This window comes from Peromyscus eremicus, chromosome 12, assembly GCF_949786415.1.
Source record: "Peromyscus eremicus chromosome 12, PerEre_H2_v1, whole genome shotgun sequence".
Lineage (NCBI taxonomy): Eukaryota > Metazoa > Chordata > Mammalia > Rodentia > Cricetidae > Peromyscus > Peromyscus eremicus.
In genome coordinates, this window is record NC_081428.1 from 402407 (window position 1) to 409213 (window position 6807).

A 6807-nucleotide genomic window follows, 5' to 3' on the forward strand; every position below is an offset into this window, starting at 1 on the left:
ACAGGAAGTTGAAAAATATCATACATGTTGTGAATGTATTGAATATACCCTCCCAACCTTCCTAGCTTAACCTTGTCAGCCTTACTTACATGCTCTAAACACTTAAATCAGCCTACAGCCAGGCAAAGTTATCTAACACAAAAAGCCTATTGGGTTGTGAGTGTACAATATTTAATGTTACCTAATGAACAGTGTCTCTCCCTGTACCCAGGGACAAACAGGTGCACTGCTGTGTGCTTAATTCTGTTCTGTGGTCTTAGCAGGTCCTCCATTCTATTCTCATCTAAAACCAGTTTAAGGCCCATAGTTACAGCCTGTCACTCAATTCTCTCCTGTACTCCTGTCTGGTCAGTCATCAGAACACCAAGGAGGCAACCAGGAAGGTACATGGTTACCTCCTGTGCTACCAGCTCCAAGGAGTGGGGTCAGCCATCCTCAGAGGGCACATGATCTGGTCAAGCCTTAGAACTCTATACTAGTGAAAAGAAACAAGGTTCCCTGGACCACTCCAGGTTGGACCCAATGAACCTGCCCTCTGTAACTGCCTGAAGTCTACATGCAGCACTGACTGACCCACTGGGCTAGATTCTGGACCCTGTGCTGGACTTACTCCAGCTGGAGATCCAACTGAAACCCTTTCTTGGCCACTAAAATCACCTTCCATGACAGAGTCAGACCCATTCTCCACTACCCAGGGTGGTTGCCTGGAAAGTGGCTTCTAGGGTACTCCTGTGGGTGTGTGGGGAAGCTCTCACATAGCCCTTGATTGCCTTGTTTTGATTCCCCTCACCTGTAGGTAGGGCCATCAATCCCATTCGCTATTGCCACCACTAAAACCTTCCTATTCCCCTTTCTCCTTCTCTCAAAGTAACAGCAGCTGATGTTGAAGGCCTGTTTCATTTCTCCTCTGTTCATCTTGGTTCATCACACACACTGGAAGGCTCTGAGGTTTCCAGAGCTTTCTCCATACTTTCACTGATGTCTTGTGAATGGCTTGTGCCTCTCTGTCTGTCTTTGGAGCCATGGTCCAGCTTCCATGGTTTGTGTTCCTGCTCTGGAAACACTAGACTCAGTTCCCAGAATGGGCCCTAAACATCCTGTGTGACGCCAGTGGAGGTGGGTATCATGGCCTGCCCTTTGCTGCCACAGTGAGAGTGGGTGTTTGTAAGTATGAGAAAGCCTTCAGGGCACACGATCATTCTTCCAGAAGTGTGTGTCTTTGGGAAGTAATTGGGCAGGTATTTACAAAATCACTTGAAAGGAAAAAGTGGCAACAAAGAGGAAGGAGAAGCTGGGGGCATGTAATCAAACAGTGTTTAAGGATACATTTAAGTATTGGCTTGACAGTCATCTGAGTCATACAGGCAGATGAGGACAGCCCAGACTTGTGGTGAAGGGCAGCACAGAGAACTCACATGAGGTAGTGGGATAGTTCAAATTTTGGAGGGAGCCAGTTATGTCTGTTAGAAACACGTGAACTTGGCACTCTCAGCATTAGGTTGAGATAATTTCTTGTTTGGTTTGGGTTTGTTTGTTTGTATATTTATTTGGTTTTGAAGATGGAGGTCTTGCCCTATTACCCTGTCTGATCTTCCTGCTTCTATCTTCTGAGTGCTAGGATGCTAGGATCGCAGGCATGCCCCGCCATGCCAGGCAGTATTAAGGAATTCCTTTTGATGATGTCATGTCTTTGCATAGTTGGGTTTTCAGAGATTGCCATGATACAGAATGAGTACAAACTAGTGTGGGGTAAGAGCAGGCCCAGTGTGGTTCCCACGCTGGGAGAAAGTATGCCTGCAGCTCTCTCACTGTGAAGCCCTGTCTGGACTAGAGCTCAATATGTAGATCAGGCTGGTTTTAAACATGCAGTCATCCTCCTGCCTCTGCTTCAGAGTGCTGAGAATCCAGGTGTGTATCACCTGCCTTACTGAAAAATATTAGTTACCAACGTAGCCTGGGATGGCCGTAAACTCGCAACATAGCTGAGGTGGCCTTGAACTCCTGATCTTCCTGCCTCCATGTTTCTAGGGCTAGGACATAGGTGTCCACCACTATACCTGGCCCATGTTGAATTATTGTTTTCTTCTTTGCAGGGTTAGAGATGGAATCCAGAGTTGAACACAAGCAAGGCAAGTGCTCTCCCACTCAGTTGCACGCAGCTCTTCAAGTTATGTGTATTAATTTTGTGACACCCTCCTACGTAGTTAGGATGTAATTTTATTTTAGTAATGGTAAAATTCACATAATACAAAATTAACTATTCAAAAACAAGCAACCCATCTGCTGCATTCAGAGATGTACAACCATCATGCTCTCTAATTCCTTTCTTTTTTTTTTTCCCCGAGGCAAGGTTTCTCTGTGTAACCTGGGCTGTCCTGGAACTCACTCTGTAGACCAGACTCAGAGATCCACCTGCCTCTGCCTCCTGAGTGCTGGGATTAAAGGTGTGCACCACCACTGCCTGGCTATGCTAATTCTAAAACACAGTTATAGATCTGAAGGAAATCTCACTCCTGTTAAGAAATGACTCTTCACTCCTGTCTCCCTCTAGCCCCTTGCAGGACTGACATCCTGCTCCTATGAACCCATCTACTCTGAACATGTTATCTGAATGGGTCATACAAATTGTGCTTTTTTTTTTTTTTTTTTTTTTTTTTTGTACGTGACTCCTGTTATTTATCTCATTTCTTTGAGGGTCACCTGTATGGCATACATCAGAACTTTACTCTTTAAACTTTTTAAATTAATTAATTAGTGTGTGTGTGTGTGTGTGTGTGTGTGTGTGTGTGTGTGTACGTCTTTGTACTATGGCACTGGCATGCTGGTTACAGGACTACTTTTGGGAGTTGTTTCTTTCCTTTCATTTTGCTTTTGAGGCAGGGCCTCTCTTGTTTCTGTGCCATGTACTCTAACCTAACTAATCCAGGAGCCTCTGTGAGAATGTCCTGTCTGCCACTTACTGACTGGGAATGCAGGTCACATCTGGGCTTTTCTGTGAGTTCTGAGGTCTAACTCAAGTTATGAGGCACTACCTACTGAGCTTTCTTCCCAGCCCCAGCATTTACCTCTGTTAGTGGCTGTAACTATTTCACAGTGAGGAGATGCCACAGCTGGTTTATCCACCCAAGCATTATTGAGCATGGGGGTCGTTTCTACTCTTTGTTGCTATGGATAATACTGCTGTGAACATTATACTCATATTTTAGTTTAAATACTTTTTAATTCTTTGGGGGAGGTTTACCTAAAAAAATAGAATTGCAGGGTTGCCTGGTAATTTGAGGTTTAATTTTGTAGGAAGTGCCAGGTTCTTTTCCCATATCTTAGAAATTGTTTTGTTCTATCTAATGAATGAGACTATCAGATACTGCTTTTGGTCTGGGAACACTAGACAAAGATGATCAGGGTAGGGTACTCAGGCAAAGTGAGTCTGACCTGGGGAGTACATGCAGTAACTCTTGGGCACCATGGGGTCCCCAGGCAGGGCTCCCTTGAAGATCTAGTTAAATGCAAAGGCCTCAGGGTGCTCCAGGGAGGCTCTAATCCCACAACTCCCAATGGCTCCAAGAAGGCAAGTCAGTCTAGTTGGAGGGGTTCCTGGATGCTCTATTTTGTTTTTGTTTTGGAGGACTGTCTCACATAGCTTAGGTTGGCCTCAAGTTTGCTATGTAGCTGAGGATGGACTTCTGATCCTCCAATGTGCTGGGATTGGTTTATGCAGATCTGGAGCTCCATCCTGGAATTTTATACACGTGTTAGTACTCTACCTGCTGAGCTTCACCCCTAGACCTGGGATGAGGACTTTAAGGATAGAGTCTCAGAGGCATGGGTGTGGAGGAGGCTGAGAAGTGGGACATTGCCAACATGCTTCACATCACCCCTCTGCACGAGACTGCAAGCTCCTGGGACAGTCAGGCTGTTTTCCTGGGGTTAAGGCTCTGGGGCAGGGAATGAATGAAAGTTCTGCAGAAGATCGTGGGAAAGACAGATGGGAGTGGTGGTGATCTGGGGCCAAAGAGGGTGGAGTCTCCGAGAGGGGAGTGTTTGTGTAAATAGAAAGTATTTGCCTGACAAAGAAGTGGGGAGTCTAAGAGGGTAGTCTCAGCCCTTTGCCCCAGGAGGGGCTGCTGGACTCCTGATCAGGCCTCTCCCAAGCCAGGTCTTTAGAATTAAGGCAGGCCGGGCGGTGGTGGCGCACGCCTTTAATCCCAGCACTCGGGAGGCAGAGCCAGGTGGATCTCTGTGAGTTCGAGGCCAGCCCGGGCTACCAAGTGAGTTCCAGGAAAAGGCGCAAAGCTACACAGAGAAACCCTGTCTCGAAAAACCAAAAAAAAAAAAAAAAAAAAAAAAAAAAAGAATTAAGGCAGGCAGAAACCCTGCCAAGAGCAGGCTGGATTCTTTTAGAAATACCGCTCAAAGCAACCTAGAAGTCTCAAGGACAACCACACAAGTTGTGGCAGGAAGGAAGCTGGGGGGTGGGGGTGGGGTGGCTTCAGGATGCTTCTTTAGTTCCACACACTCCTGGGTCTTCAAGATTAACTGCATCCCAGGGCTGTGGTTGCTCTAGGGAGCCTGAAGTTCACAAAGTTGAAAATAACTGCTTAAAGCCCCTGGCACAGATACACACCACCAGCAGGAAATGAGTGCCATTCTTTTGCTGTCATCTGGTTGTGCTGGTGTTCAAATTATCACCTCAGGGCTGATGTAGGACTATCCTGAAGCAGGTGCTATTCTCCAACATCTGAGTGTCTAAGGGTTGTGCTCATCCCCTTGCAGTAACAGTCTTGGGACCCTGTCTCAGGTAGGACACCCACAAGCCCAGAGTCCTTTCCTCTAGTCCTCTGGACCTGGAAAGCTTAACTGTGTCCTTCCAGGAAAGATGCCAAAGGCAACTCCCCTGTCCTCTTCAGGGTCTTCTGCCTGCCTCAATAAATGGTCCAGATGAAGAGTTCACGTCAAGACAGGTCACCCACTTTGGCAGTTAAAAAGTAGGATAAGCATTGGGAGGGTGGGGGAACTTCAAAATGTGGGCAGCACCCTCACCTCAGGTTCCTACTTGGTGAGCAACCTCATCTCTGAACATCATGCTTCCTAAAAACCTCAAGGCATGCACTATGACAGTGCTTTGCAGTCAGGATCGGAGCTGACCGATTTCCTCACGAGATCACACAGGTCCTTTCTTAGATTCATTAATGTTTCAAAATCCTCAACACAGCAGCCTCCCAATTCTGGGGCACAGAACTTGCATTATTGTCCACTTAGTATTTTTCTTCTAATCTGTGCATTTGTCTTTTGACCCACAGTGTATTTAACTTGCAACTTTACCTTCCCACTTGGAGATGTCAACTTCATCTGCTAATGAGTGCTCCTCCAGCAGGGTCTAAGCCCTGCCTTCCAGAGACAGTCCCCTTTTACAGGTTAGCAGACTGTCAGAAGGGAGAACTAAACCTAGTGACATGTCTGGAAGAGGAAGACTCCAAGCCAGTTCCATGCTGTGATCTGGGTCCTGATGGGGCTGGCTGCTTTGGTCTCCCTGGGCTGCAGTTTCCATATGGAGCCTGCAGCAGACACTCCATAAATATTTGTTGAGTGAAGCACACAGATGATTAAATAAATGAAATTGGAGTGTTTTATTACTTGACTGCTATGGGTTGTTAGTCACCCCCTCCTGGTGTTGAGCAGGCAGGGTGAGACTAGAAGCTTGGGGAGAAAGGCACCCCGGGGTTGTACCCCGGAAATGGGTGCCATGACTCACTTTCTAGTCAATTCTTTTTTTCTCACCAAAATAATGACTATGTTTACTTTCAAGTTATTTTTATGCATTGAAAAACCCCAATTATTCTTAATGTGTTAGCTTAAACATAGTTATATTCGCTACAGATGAGTTTAAAATAGAGATTTGCTGCCTTGGACTCAGAAATTTGTGGAAAAGGAAGACTGTGTCAATAGCTCACAGGAGACCCACCCTCACCCCCAAGCAATCATGTGGTGCTGGGACTGTGGCCTCTTCCACTGGGAGGCCAGCTGGGGAGGTGGGTGGGGCTGGGGAGAAGTCACCAAGTGTGACTTGGGGCAGCCTCCCTCTCAGGAGAGAGGTTCTCCAGCATTCATGTCCTCACAACGCCCCCTCTTCTCCTCTCATGAGGCCCATTATTCATCTGCTTTGGTGAGGAATAGCTCTCTCACACACAGCAAAGCACCGGCATGAGTGTTGCTGAAGGTGGAGAAGCCCCAGGCACTTCCACCTCTGACCCAGCTGTTTTCTCAAAGTTGAGAGTTTTCCTGAAGGTGAACACATTCATCGTCCTTCCTTTTCCAACCTCTGTTTACCTTTAAAAGGTCACTATTTTCCATAATGAAGGGACTTTCTGTATTTGAAATGGAGAATTATTATGTACATTTGTTTGTTTGTTTGTTTGTTTGTTTTTAAAACAAGGTCTCACCCTTAACCAGGGCTGATCCTCCTTCCTCAGCCTCCCTAGTACTGTGATTACTAAGCTAAGGGACAGGGATGACTGAATTTTAAAGAACCAGTTACATCCTAAGAGGAGTTCTGTGAAAAAGCAAGACTCGAGGGGAGTGGCAAACCAATTCCAAAGACTGGGTACTATATAACTCTTTAATATAAACAAATTTTAGAAGAGAAAAGAAGGCGGAGGAGGAATAGGAAGAAGAGGAAGGGGAGGAGAGGAATAATAAGAGGAGGAGGAAGAGAGAGAGAGAGAGAGAGAGAGAGAGAGAGAGAGAGAGAGAGAGAGAGAGAGAGAAAGAAACAAAGAAACAAAGAAAGAAAAGGACAGATTAGAGATC